The sequence below is a fragment of the Triticum dicoccoides genome, chromosome 2B, assembly GCF_002162155.2.
Source record: "Triticum dicoccoides isolate Atlit2015 ecotype Zavitan chromosome 2B, WEW_v2.0, whole genome shotgun sequence".
Lineage (NCBI taxonomy): Eukaryota > Viridiplantae > Streptophyta > Magnoliopsida > Poales > Poaceae > Triticum > Triticum dicoccoides.
In genome coordinates, this window is record NC_041383.1 from 331,414,225 (window position 1) to 331,429,459 (window position 15,235).

A 15,235-nucleotide genomic window follows, 5' to 3' on the forward strand; every position below is an offset into this window, starting at 1 on the left:
TTGAAAACTCAAACCTCCTCACAAATGAACTTGTGAGATCATGATACTGGGGGCATTTGTCAGCTTCAAAGTCCTCAAGACCGGCGTTACTCAAATATGTGCTCAATTCTTCTTTGATTCCCACTTGATTCATAAAATTTTCCGACGGCCATTCACAGGGCCTCACAGGAGCGTCTCTTGGTGGTTCCTCGTCAGCATCACGTATTGAAAGCCTGGGACCTTGCTTCCTTGAAGGACCACCTTGGAACATCCTCCTAAACATATTGTTTCTTCTGAAAAATTTCTGAAATTTTTAGTAACTTCAAATAAAAGTGAACCAACTTCAATAAAATTGATAGCAACAACTCCCACAAGTGCCTAGGGCTTATATAAAGCATTGGAACTACTTGGAACCATATAAATTTGTCATACAAGCTCTAGAACATGGTCACCTATGCAGCACAAATTTGCAAAGAATAAAGCACTAGAACAAAAGCTAATTGGACCAATGGAAGAGTCACATACCAAGGAACAATCTCCCCAAACAGTTTTGCGAGAGGTGCTTTGAGCAAGGAGATCGAAAATCACAGCAACGGGGGCTGGAACTCGTGCTTGAGTTAGTTTTTCGTGTTTGTGTGAGGCAGAGGAAGAAGATGGGTGCAGGAATAAGTGAAGGAGGGCCACCGTGGGTCCACGAGGCAGGGGGGCGCGCCCAGGGGGTAGGGCGCGCCCTCCACCCTCGTGGCCAGGTGGCAGCTCCCCCCGTGGTAATTTTTGCACAGTAAATTCTCAAATATTCCCGAAAAAATCATATTAAATCGACATGGCATTATGAGGACTTTTATTTTCGGGATATTTTTATATTGCACGGATAAGTCAGGAAACAGACAGAAAAATATTATTTTACTTTATTTCTACTAAATAACAGAAAATATAAAGAGGGTATAGAAAGTTGTGCTTCTAGTTTCATCCATCTCGTGATCATCAAAAAGAATCCACTAACAAGGTTGATCAAGTCTTGATAACAAACTCATTCCGATAATCATGGAACCGGAGAAATTTTGAATAACACTAAGTTACCTCAGCGGGGATATGAAAATCCCCAACAATAAGAATATCATACTTTTTCTTGATAGTAGGGAGAGGAAATTCGAAACCTCCAAATATAATCGATGGAACTTTTTCAATAGAGTTGATACTATAAACTTGAGGTTGTTTCCTCGGAAAATGCACCGTGTGCTCATTGCCATTAACATGAAAAGTGACATTGCCTTTGGTGCAATCAATAACAGCCCCTGCAGTATTAAGGAAAGGTCTTCCAAGAATAATAGACATACTATCATCCTCGGGAATATCGGGAATAACAAAGTCCGTTAAAATAGTAACATTTGCAACCACAACAGGCACATCCTCACAAATACCGACAGGTATAGCACTTGATTTATCAGCCATTTGCAAAGATATTTCAGTAGGTGTCAACTTATTCAAGTCAAGTCTACGATATAAAGAGAGAGACATGACACTAACACCGGCTCAAAGATCACATAAAGCAGTTTTGACATAACTTCTTTTAATGGAGCATGGTATAGTAGGCACTCCGGGATCTCCAAGTTTCTTTGGTATTCCACCCTTAAAAGTATAATTAGCAAGCATGGTGGAAATTTCAGCTTCAGGTATCTTTCTTTTATTAGTAATAATATCCTTCATATACTTAGCATAAGGATTTGTTTTGAGCACATCAGTTAATCCCATACGCAAAAAGATGGGTCTAATCATTTCAGCAAAGGGCTCAAAATCCTCATCATCCTTTTTCTTGGATGGTTTTGGAGGAAAAGGCATGGGTTTCTGAACCCATGGTTCCCTTTCTTTACCATGTTTCCTAGCAACAAAATCTCTTTTATCATAACATTGATTCTTTGATTGTGGGTTATCAAGATCAACAGCAGGTTCAACTTCTACATCATTATCATTACAAGGTTGAGCAACGACATGAACATTATCATTAGCATTATCACTAGGTTCATGTTCATCACTTGATTGAGTTTCAGCATCAGAAATAGAGATATCATTTGGAGTCTCAGGTGACTCAGCGATAGGTTCACTAGAAGTTTGCAAAGTCCTATCATTTTTCTTTTTCTTCCTTTTAGAAGAACTAGGTATATCAATATTGTTTCTCTGAGAATCTTGCTCGATTCTCTTAGGGTGGCCTTCAGGATACAAAGGTTCCCGAGTCATTCTACCAGTTCTAGTAGCTACTCTAACAACATAATCATTTTTCTTACTATTCATTTCATCAAGCACTTCTCTCTGAGCTTTAAGTACTTGTTCTACTTGAGTGGTAACCATAGAAGCATGCTTGCTAACAAGTTTAAGTTCACCTCTAATATCAGCCATATAATCACCCAAGCGCTTAATCGTAAAGGTATTCTGTTTTAATTGTCTACCAAAATAAGCATTAAAGTCGTCTTGCTTAAACATAAAGTCATCAAACTCATCCAAGCACTGACTAGCAATTTTAGTAGGAGGGATTTCAGCTTTATCATATCTATAGAGAGAATTTACCTTTACTACCTGTGTCGGGATATCGAGAGGTTCTTCATTAAATAAGTAATTGAGATCATATACTTCTTCAACAGGCGGTAAATTAGGACCATGTATTTCTTCAATAGGAGGTAAATTCTTAACATCTTCAGCTTTAATACCTTTTTCTTTCATAGATGTCTTTGCCTCTTGCATATCTTCGGGACTGAGAAATAGAACACCTCTCTTCTTTGGAGTTGGTTTAGGAATAGGCTCAGTAATTGGCTCAGGAACTGGCTCAGGAGGTAGCTCGGGAGGTGCCCAATTATTTTCATTTGCCAACATATTATTCAAAAGAATTTCAGCGTCATCCGGTGTTCTTTCCCTGAAAAGAGAACCAGCACAACTATCCAGGTAATCTCTGAAAGCATCGGTTAGTCCATTATAAAAGATATCAAATATTTCAGGTTTCTTAAGAGGATGATCAGGCAAAGCATTAAGTAACTTGAGAAGCCTCCCCCAAGCTTGTGGGAGGCTCTCTTCTTCAATTTGCAACTCTCATTTAGGGAAATTTAGGGAAACTTCCAACTCTCATTTTTGGTCCTTGAGTTGAATAAAGTCCCTTGGATCTGATTCAAATGAAAATCAACGGGGCAAAAATGCATAAACCATGGATGCATATGAATGACCTTATTATTAACATCAAAATTGAAAATTGGGATGTTACACAGGTCTATGCGTAGATGATATGCACGAGTAGAACAAAAAGAGTTGTGGGCGGTGATAGTCATAATGCTTACCATCAATGTCTTATTTTGATTCGGCGGTATTGTGGGATGAAGCGGCCGAGACCAACCTTACATGTCCACGTACATGAGACTTGTTTCACCGACAGACATGCAACTAGTTTTGCATAAAGGTGGCTGGCGAGTGTCTGGTTATCCTACAAGAAGGTTCAAACAGCAAACTTGATGAATAGCCGTTGTTGTTGTGGAATTGTCACGGCAGATGTCCTAGTGTGAGGACTTAGTCGTGAGGCCGACGCATCTATGTGGTAGCTTGAGAGGGGTTGGTCGGAATCAAGAGACGTAATACACAAGACAAAGATTTAGACAGCTTCGGGCGCCGGGAAACATCATCCGGTAATAGCCCTACATGCTGTTTGTGGCTAGGTCTCATTATGCTCATGAGGGAGTCATCGTAAACCGGCTCTTTGTGTCTAGCCCGGATTGTTTCTTCTTGCTCTCGTCCCTCTTTGGGGAGCCCTGTCCCTCCTTATATATGTTGAAGGGGCGGTTTACATGGCTAGTCCTAGTTGGACTAGGATTACTCTATTACAAGTGGAGTCCTAATCTTGCTTCCTTTGTAGGAGAATAGTCCTTACGCTTTCCTCATAAACCGGCCCACCATAAAACGTGAACCAACCTTCTGGGCCTTGGGCCTCGTCATCCATTTAACCCGCCCGCCGGGTTACTAATGAACCGCCAAGATCGGGCGGGTTACCCGTGAATCGCCAAGCTCCGGGCGGGTTACCAGTGAGTCGTCCAGTCCAGCCAGCTTATACTTCCGGTCGGGTTACGCCACGGGGTATATCCCCGACATTAGCCCCAAGTTTAATTTGGATTTATCCATGTTAAACTGATCTGCAACATAAACACAAGAGCAAATTTGGCGGCTTATGCTCTGGGTTAAATATTTTGTAAGCTGAAACAAGTCCTTGTCATTCCCTCCTTGTAGAAAATTCGGGTCAGTAGACCAGCTTCATAATCAATTAGCTTTATAGAAAAAATGTTGTAAATAAAGAATCCATTTGACTCGGCCTTCAATGCTCTAACTTGACAAAAATATTGGTCTTCAAATATTCAACTGATATTCAGTCGGCTTGAAAATATAGAACTTGTCGAGCTATGATTTCCACAATCGGCGGGTTATAAAAACTGATAATTCCGGGTGATGATTGTTGCCAACTCCGGTTCATGATTGTTGCCAACGCCGGTTCATGATTGTTGCCAACGCTGGTTCATGATTATTAATGACGCCGGGTTATGATTGGTGCAGACACCGGGTCAATCTAGTTAGCTCAAAACTGAAAATCGAAAGATATTTCTCCCTTATATCCATATTACCTGTATCCCCCAAGTCTCGAACAGAACAAAGTGATGATTTGAGACTTGTTTCCATATAATTACTGCCACTTTGAAGAAATCCATGTTGTTCATCTCAGTCACTAGTAAAAACTGAATACTCCATATATGTTGCCCCCAAGTGCCGGGTTGTCATGCTTGCAACAACCTGGGACTTGTAATTGCCTTATACTTATAAAAACTTCAACCAATGTAGCCCCAAAGGGCCGGGTTATTATGCAATAATGAGCAGGGACTTTGTAAATATAATCATGTAGACTTTGAACAACAACGTGTGGCCCCCAAGGGTCGGCTCAGTAAGATAATATTGAGCTGGGACTTGATATATACTTCAATGAAAATAACATCATATGATGTAACCCCCATCATGGGGCTTGAATCCATGTCCACAAGGTTAAGAGCTTTGTGCTTTACCAACTGAGCAATGGAACCTTCAATATATAGGATTTAACTTGTGTACCTTGAATTTTTGACAGGAGCAATTGGTAGCCCCCAAGGACTAACTCATTATAATGTGATGAGTCGGGTATTCAATTAGGTGAGCAAACAATGACTTTGCATTAGCCCCCAAGTGTCATGGTGCATGCTTGCAGCGACATGTGACTTTGTGTATTTGATGTAATCTCAACTTAAATAATGTAGCCCCCAAGTGCCGGGTCGTAAGCCTGCAGCGACTCGGGACTATTCCCTCCATTGTAGAATAAATCATATCCATTGCTAAAATAATAGCCATTGCGCTGAAGCGACTTTGAAAACCTCAATCATAATATTGGTTATTGACAACCATAATAAAAATCCAGCCATGTTGGCTATTAAAGATTTGAATAATGTACCCAATGATTTATAAGCGCATGATTCCAATGGCGCAATCCAAATATATACTGGCGACTTATAATCCAAAGCCAGGCCAGGTTAATAAACACCGGTGATTTGTAATTATGCTTTATTCAACCTGTTTCTACATACAACAAGTTTAAAGTGTTCTGGCGGTTTACCGCCGGACGGGTCATAATGCCCAACATATAACCCGGGTTTATAACCAAGGCTACACTTAAGAATAATCAAATATGAAATGTATCATACCTGTGACATTAAATCACATCGTTGGTTTACCAACTTTTTGTAGTAAGGGTGATAACCCAAATCTTGAGTATGATGACTCCCCTCATATTTTGCCGGTTTGTAATAAAACCGTGTCGGGTTGTACTAAACCCCGGATAATCATCCTGGCGACTTATAGTCAAATGCCAGACCGGGCTAAGAAAACTCCGGTTTACAATTGAGTTTGTACTAACAACTGATAGTCGAAAGCTTGTGTCGGGTTAAGAAACACAGGACTGATGAAATGACTTATAGTCAGGCCGGGTCAATGGACGCCGGTTTTCCTTAAAACCTTATCAAAGGAGAAAAAACTTTGACAAAAAGCAAATGAAAAAACTTGTAGTTGAGGCTTTTCGAGGGCTGCCAGATCCAAATTCGAGGCTTTTTGTGGGCTGCCAGGCCGCTGAGTTAAATCATTTGACAAAGCCTTTTAAGATGGGCATCCAACTAACCAATCGTCGTTTTAACTTTGACAAGTTCAGGGTTTGTATAAGAGTAACTTGTCAAATGTTCGGCGGGTCATGCCAGGATTACCTGGATAGGAGTGGCTTACTTGATGAAGGCAGGTTAACCCGGGGTTTTAGGTGAATACACCAGGCTTCCAAGTCGTGGGTCGATACCCAATTTACAAGGGTCCTTTGAAACTCTTTCTTACTTTACACGAAGAGCCCCCAAGTAACTTTGTGAGTTGTGCTCAATGGGTGCCTATGTTTGAGCTGTGCTTAGCAACAAGACTCTCTTTGGCCCCTTGGGTGTGAAGCTCCCAAGCTTTGTGGCTTTATAAGCCGGTTTAATGGATAATCGGAACTCCGCTTTATAAGCAGAAGCCTCTATGTGATATATTTCTGAGCTGTGCTCGCTGGGTGCCTATTTTGCCCCTTATGATAATATTGGCTTGATAGCCGGATTACCGAAGTAAACAGAGCTGTGCTCTTATGATAATATTGGCTTGATAGCCGCATCAAGAGGGTAGTAACGCTATGTTCTCTTTGGTGAATACACCTATGTTTGAACAGGAAGCCCCCAAGTGATAATATGAAGATGAGCCCATAAGGCATGATACCCATGTTTGAACCGCGCGTCATGGCAGCAGGTCCTCTTCGGAAACCTTTAACTTTTTGCAAGAGATAAATTCTTCTTGAACCGGGATTTTGAACCGGATATTGACAGCTTCAGAGATTTGTGGGAGACGGATTTCCCCTTGAACCGGATTTTGAAGCGGATTTGAGAGCTTCAAAGCTTCATGATAGATAAATTCCCTTTGAACCAGATTGTAAACCGGATATTGGAAAGCTTCAATGAGACTGACTTCCTTTGAGCCGGATTTTAAACTGGATATTTCAATGCTTTATGAGAGAGATGCCTCTTGATCCGGATTTTGAACCGGAATCATTTATGATGAGCCAAAACTTCTTCATTGAGCCGGGATTTTGTAACAGTCATATATTTTTTAAGCCGAAAATTTTCTGACGGCCTTTAAATTTTCATCAATATAGCAGTAGCCTCCAGGTCCTGGTTATCTTTCCCTCCATCGTCTCGGGGGTTCTTAAATTTGCTGAAACTGGCAAGATTTGCTGAGTCATATCATCGTAGCCCCCGAGTCTTAAGATGACTCGAGGAGTTGGCTTTGAGATTCTCCATACTTGACCGGCATAAATTGTATATCATTGATGTTGATAGCACTATGTGCATCCATAGAAGGTTGAGGTGACTGCGACAAGTTATAAATGATCCCGTATGAGCTGTGTCAGCAACTTGGCCAATGGTTCCTTCCAACTGGCTGTTTGAAGCTAACCAAGCCGTAGTGGCGGCGACTTGTGCACATGTCCATTGAGCCCTCCAGCGCAGACGGCGGTTGATGACAACTTGCCTTCAATTTTTTGGAAGAAAATCGGCTACCCAAGCAGTGACTTGCTCATACTCAATAGACAGCTCATCCGGATAGGTGCGGCCCAGTGTGTTGATGTAGACCCGACAGGGTCAGACGAATGAACCGGCCACGATGTTGTAAGCCGGTGCAGACGGGCGAATCAATTGCAGGCGCGGTAAACCGCGCGAATGGACGAGTCAACCGCGTCATGTTTGATGTAGCGGGGCGGCGATTTGCACATGTACTCGTCGAGCATCTAGGCATAGACGAGCGCTAGTGAAAAAATAATGTTGGCGCTTGCCCCTTTGCCACACCTTTGTAATGAATAATGGTCCTGCGAAAAAAATACCACATACCGGAGTAATTGTTTTTTGATGAAAAACAACTATATTTAATAAAATTGGATGGATATCACCTGGTTTTTTATTGGTTGTGCCACTGGCGAGCAACACCATGCTTGTTTGTCTGCCCGCATCAACTGCTATTATATAGTCTGATGCTTCACGTGGGGTGACCCTCCTCTTTCTCCTTTCTTTTTCTTTGTCTTCATGTGATGAAGAAATAGCAGTAGCTTTTGGTCTCCTCGTATAAGTAGTATTAGTAGCATCATGGATATTCAAGGAATTCATACTAACAACATTGCAATCATGCTCATCATACAAAGATTTTATGCCAAACATTCTAATGCATTCTTCTTCTAACACTTTGGCACAATTGTGAGAATCCTTATTTGCATGAAAGACATTAAAAAGATGAAGCATATGAGTCAACCTCAATTCCATTTTTTTTGTAGTTTTCTTTTATAGACTAAACTAGTGATAAAACAAGAAACAAAAAGATTCAATTGCAATATCTAAAGATATACCTTCAAGCACTAACCTCCCCGGCAACGGCACCAGAAAAGAGCTTGATGTCTACTACACAACCTTCTTCTTGTAGACGTTGTTGGGCCTCCAAGTGCAGAGGTTTGTAGGACAGTAGAAAATTTCCCTCAAGTGGATGACCTAAGGTTTATCAATCTGTGGGAGGCGTAGGATGAAGATGGTCTCTCTCAAACAACCCTGCAACCAAATAACAAAGAGTCTCTTGTGTCCCCAACACACCCAATACAATGGTAAATTGTATAGTTGCACTAGTTCGGCGAAGAGATGGTGAGACAAGTGCAATCACTACAAAAAAATACACTTCCGTGATGATACGTGTTTGTCACAGTAGGTCGCGTTCTTTGTCATGCATGTACATCCATGACGATTTTATGACAGAATCAAGATAGTCATACCTATGATGTCGTACAAGTGTTCCATGACATTACCAAAATTATCATCATGGAAGTGTCCACTTCCATGACGATAAATCACGCGTCACAGAAGTGCTTTCGTCAAGGGTGACCGACACGTGGCATCCATCATAACGGAACACCGTTAAGCTATCGGGTCGGGTTTTGGATCCGATAACCCGTTAACAGCCCCGACCAATGGGGATTTCCATGTGTAAAATCATCATTGGCTGGAGGAAACACGTGTCGGCTCACCGTTGGGACAGATGTCATCCGCTCATTGGACCGAAGGTGCCTATGATACGGCGACATGTGGCACGGCCCAACAGAGGCCCATTCCTGTGAAAAGGCCGGCCCGTTTGACTTGGTCAAAAGGTGGCGGCCCGGCCCACGGAAAGCATGTTAACGGCATGTTCGCATATAACCCATTTACAGCCCGCTAACCCAGGGCCCGTTACACCCTATCTGAATTAGGCCCGGTAGCGTCATCTGGGCCGTCCAATATGATTCCATCCCGTTTTAACTTCCGGCCCATGTGTGGCCCATGACTTCTTTCGGCCCATATGAGACCCTTTGTAACTCTTGGCCCATTAACGACCTGTGGTGAAACTGGCTCGTAATGAACAGTGTATCACTTTATACCCATTAACGGCCCGTTATTCTATTGGGCCATTTCCAGCCCAAGTTATCTTTCAGCCTTCTCAGGGCCCATTGATTCTTGGGCTCACTTGCAGCATTCGGTTACATATGGCCCGTTACTGTCATTTTCTGCTTGTGGGCCAAATTCAGCCCGTCGTTACAGTCGGCCCGTTTGCGGACCATTAACATGTTGGGCCGTTTTCATGTAAAAAAACCAGTTGGGCTGTTTTCATAGAGTTATCAAATACGGTCTATTAATGGCCCGTTATGGTCCATGAATAGTACGACCCATGATTGGCGAAATGATGATACGCCCCTAGAAGGCCCATGGATCTATGGAACGTATGAGGCCCATGGATCTACGGCCCATATGAGGCCCATGGACCCTAAGGCCCATATAGAAGGCCAATGGATCCTAAGGCCCGTATGGAAGGCCAATGGATCATACGGCCGGAAGAAGGCCCATGGATCATACGGCCTGCAGGAGGCCCATGGTTACAACAGTCCGTGTGTTGCCATGATTATTTTGGCCTAGTTACCAAAAATAGGCTATTGTGGCCACTAGAAAAACACAGAAAAAGAACTGTAGTGACTACAAGCAAACAACTAGACAAGACAATAAGGAAATAAATAAGCAAGCAATTAACGCTAGCCTATTACCGCTATTACACATATTACATCCACTGGGCATCAAAGTTCGCCACCAGTGCAAATATAGGGAACAAAGCAGCATATTACATACACTGGCCGTCAAAATTGGCCACCAGTGCAAATAAACGCGGCAGCAAAACAAGAGCATGACTGAAACAACTTCAGAAGAGCTCAAGAAACGTTATCCTGGGTATCCACCATGCTGGCAATAAGCTTAGCAAGTTGATTAGCTTTGTCATGTTTGGCGCTAAAATCCTTACGCTTGTTGTTGCACCAGAAAGTATGCATCTGAATGCTCCAGGGACTTTCGCAGTCCTTCCGCTTCTTGTCGCAGCACAGCTGATCGATGTGTTTCAGCTTGTAGTTGAGACTCAAGAAACCGAACTGATTCAGACAGTGAGTTTGAATAGCTTGTGCAAGCGGCAGTGGCCAGTAACTCGAACAATAAACCAAGACATGACTTTGGGGTTGTCTCGCTGTCTTCAAGATAGTCTTCCTTAGTTGTTTTATCAGCTTTGTTGGAGACCAACAAGGATGTGTCACTATCTTGAACCTTATCTACATTACTTCCTTTACCATTGCTTAATAAGGCACTCTTCCCCAATATTCTGTCAGCATTCTAAAAGAAGAAACAAGCAGACACATAACAAGTTTAGCATGTACTAGTATATGAAACTCATTTCGGTGAACCAGTTCATTAGTAAGGTGGACAGGATTAAACTACCAAGTCTTCTATTGCCAAGTACTAGTACATAATAAAAGCATCAAACAAACATATATCTATCTCCTATGGTCACTGCATTGTCTTGCCAAATCAAAATAGAGACACGGTTCAAATCATATCAGTTCAAGACAAAGCAGCAGTGAAAGAATACAAAGCATGGGAAACTACACGACACAATAAGATTTCAGATGGGTACCACGGGTCTACATGTACAACAACACTATTGTCTCTGTTGTGATGCTAGTAATGTGCATGATATGAAAGTCAACTGTATACACAATTGAAATTGAAATCAAAAGAGCTATTGATAAGAGCAAACTTGTTAAAGAAACATGCGTGAACATACCTGTTGTGCCATTGGAGTTTCGATTGGATCCTTCAATTTAAAAATAAGTTTGTATGAGTAAATACAGTGATACAAGAGCAAAGCAACCATAGTTAAAAAAGGCGCGCCTAAGCGAGCGCTTAAGCGCGCCTAGGCTCTAGGCATTGGCAAAACGCATTGCGCATAACTACGCTTAATTTGTGCATAACTGTGCATAAGCATGCGCTTTGGTCAGTAAAGCGCAAGGCGGTGGCAAAACGCACAATTAACGCCTAGCGCTTTTTTGAACTATGATAGCAATGGAATCTTAAATTAGAACAGTTGTTCTTCAGGTTTAGGCACTTGTTCTACATGAACAGAACAGTAAGACGCAAGAATATAATACTTAAAAATAGAAAATGAGCTCATAGACCTTACCACATTCTAGGTTCGGGACCAGTACGGAACAAGGTGTTCCCAGTCATTGTCCAGTAAATGTGTCTCAGGAGAACGTAAGGGAATTTGATGAGTTTCTTTGTCGGTGAAGTATGTTTTCTTCAGGTAATTCCGATACTGCCACCAAGCATTCTTGAAGATAGCAGAGGTATTAGCACAGGTTACCTCATCCTGAGTTTCCAAATCGGTCCTTCTCTATAGGGAAAAATGGGAAAATTTGTTGTATTATGACCATCATGGAGGTAGGATGTATGGGACGAAGCAAAGTAATTGCCATGAATAACATTACTTACACATAACTCCTGGACAAACACCTGCAACTAGCATTTTCCTTCATCTTTAGTATAATATTTCCAAGATGGGAAGATACGCACATACGATTTAACAACATCAAATGTGATAGATGCTAAACTACGACTAGCTGGTTGTGCTTCATCCACAGGAATAGGCGTACTAACTGGTGGAGTTGGGGTTCGCCGTGATAGTACTGGCCCTTGGGGCACTGGATCTGCCTTACTAACTGCTCTTGTTTGGGAGCTCTGTGGTGGAGATGGTGCTGTGTCAACAGGAACTGGGTTACTATCGGCTGGGGTTGGGGTTAGATTGGGTGAAGTTGGTTCTCTGTCCATCACAGTAGGGGTACAATCTGCGAGAGTTTGGGTTATGTGTGGTAGGGCTGGTTCTTGTGCATGTACAACCGGGGTGCTATCTCCACCAAGAGGTAGCACTGTTTTATTTGAAGACCGTGTTTTTAGTCCACTAGATACTGGCATCACCCGCTCCAATTCAAATGGCTGATAAACATGAAACATAGTTGAATGTACAGACATCGTATGAGAGACAGATGCAATAGATAGTGTGGAAAAAATAGGGCATGAAATAGTTGACATGTATATTGTTTAACTAAAATGGATAGCATGACATAATTTCACATATATGATGTCTATCTAAACTGGATAGCATAGCATAACATAATTCAAAGATATGATGAATAACTAAACAGGATCGCATGACATAATTCACCTACATTTTTTCTAAGTAACCAGGATCGCATCATTTAATTCACATATGTGATTTATATGCTAAACAGGGGGTATTCGATATGATGTCTGAACTAAGAACATGGTGTTGAATATTATGTATATGATGTCTAAACTATGCAATGCAAGACACCGTATGCATGATATGAGCAGTATAACCGTGCCAAGTTAGAGCATACACCTCAGTGGGGGAATAGGACTGGTCATCTGTCTCTGAATCCATCTCTGAGGAGCTATCGGGACCCAACAAGAGATCTGCTTCGACACGTAGCACTATCTACTCTGAAGGCCTTGTTTTCACTCCAGATTTTTCCATCTCCCACCCAAATGGCTGATTCACAGGAAGAGTAGTTTAATGTACAATCGACAAATGGAAATGTAATGAAGAAAAGAATGGGCAAGATATCATTCAAATATATGATGCCTGGTTAAACAGGATGGCATAGCACATTTCACATATATTATGGCTGGCTAAAAGACATGAGACTGCATAATTCCCATATATGATATAGAAACTAAACAGGTAGCATTATAGAACATGTCTAAACTAAGCAGATGACATATATGATGTCAAAAGTAGGCACTGCAAGGCAACATATGCATGATATGACTAACATCATCATGCCAAGGTAGAGCAAACACCTTGGGGGGTAAATAGGAGTGGTCAGCGGCGTTTGAATCCGCCTCAGAACAGATATCTTCCTCTGGATTACAATCTGGAGAGGGGTGGGGAGGGTATGCCATTGAACCCACCATGGAGCGATGTCTGCATGAGATTGTATTGCCGTGCAAAACTCTTCTCTTTTTCTCTACATGTTCAGCATGACTGTGTACAATATCTGACATGCATACGAAATAATATGGTGAGATTATGGAAGAAGAGCATGCAGAAATTTAGAGTGATGGTAACAACCAGTGGATGGATCCAAAAATAATGATAGCAGGCTGATGATTGCTTTAAATTAATAAAAAGACAGATGATGATTGCTTTACTATTTGTTTCCCACCCAAGATGAACAACATAGGCATACCCTAGGTGAACCAGATATTAGACAGACATACTATTCATTGCTACCTCGATATGTGCCCCACAACTAATTTAGAACTCAAGTTTGTACATTAATTTGGACCTGACTTGGGAGTCCAAGAGCTGAATAGGACGATAAAGTAGCAGGTAAGTTTAAGAAATGCATAACATAAGCAGAAACAAAAGAGTGCGACCTCTCTTGTGGACCCGTGTACTCCTCAGCTTCATCTGCTGAGTCGATGATGGTGATGCCGTTGCGGTGGGTGCCGGCGGCAGGGAAGGAGATCCGAGGCGGCGAAAGACGGTCAGGAGTCGTGATGTCTGGTTTGGTTGATGCTTCTGCCGATGGAGCAGCTCAGGTGAGGTGGACGATGTCGCGGCAGGAGCAGGATAAACCACACAAAGTTCCCTTCGACACGTACCTGTAACTGAAGTAATTCTGTAAGGGCTCATTTGGCTTGCATGTTTCTTAAAATGCAGGGATAGGAAAAACACCAGAATAGGATAGGAAAATGCACATGGTAAACAGAGCATTTGTAAACACAGGATTTCTGTCAACTTGGGTGTTTGGTTTACAGGAATTGGAAGAGCATAGGAATGCAAAGAAACATGGCCAAAATAAAGTGAAACCATATGAAAGCGTGTACAGTTAGAATGTTATTCTGGCATTAATGCACTTGGTCTTGTTTTCATGCATAGGATTTTGAAAAGTAGGTCCAGGTGGATGTTTTGCTTCATTCCTTTCAACAAAATGCATGAATAATTGAATAGTAGAGTGCCATTGGAAAATTCCCTATTGCTATGTTTTTCCGTCAAACCAAAATAGCCCTAATGGATCGACGTGAATATATAGTAATAAGTGATGCAACATGTGTACAACCTCTTTGCCGTAGCCGTGTCAACCTCAGCATCATTGGGTTGGTCGCTGAAGCAGTTGAGGCAGTGGTGGCTGTCGGAGGTGTGGAGGAAGATCTGAGGAATCTGTAGATGGCGTCTAGGGCACTGCTCTGTTGTGATGGATCGTTCTGTCGTTGGAGCAGCTCCGGTGAGCCGTAAGACGTCAAGGCTGAAGCAGCACAAGACAGACATCGTCAATCTCAAGTGGGATTCTAATAGCATCTCCAATAGATGATGTAAAATGGATGTAAAATTAACATCACCAAAAGCCACCTGACTACAACAGATGAGGTAAAAACTGTTGACTCTGAACTTAACTGTCGAAACTGAAATTTACTGTGGAATCTGAATGCTACTGTCGAAACTGAACGCAATGGTAGCAGAGAGGCACTTGACATGTAGTTTAGGGAGGGCCTGTAGTTCATCTTCAACCTGCACCCCCCCTGAGCCGCCAGCCATCACCGGTCGAACCGCCGGCCCCAGCGCCGCCTCGCCGCCCCAAAACAACTCGCCACCGCCGCCCCGGCCAGCCCTCTAGGCCCCGCCCCCCACCCTGAACCCTAAGATAGATAGTGGGGTACCTCTCTGGCGATCCCCCGTCCCCGCT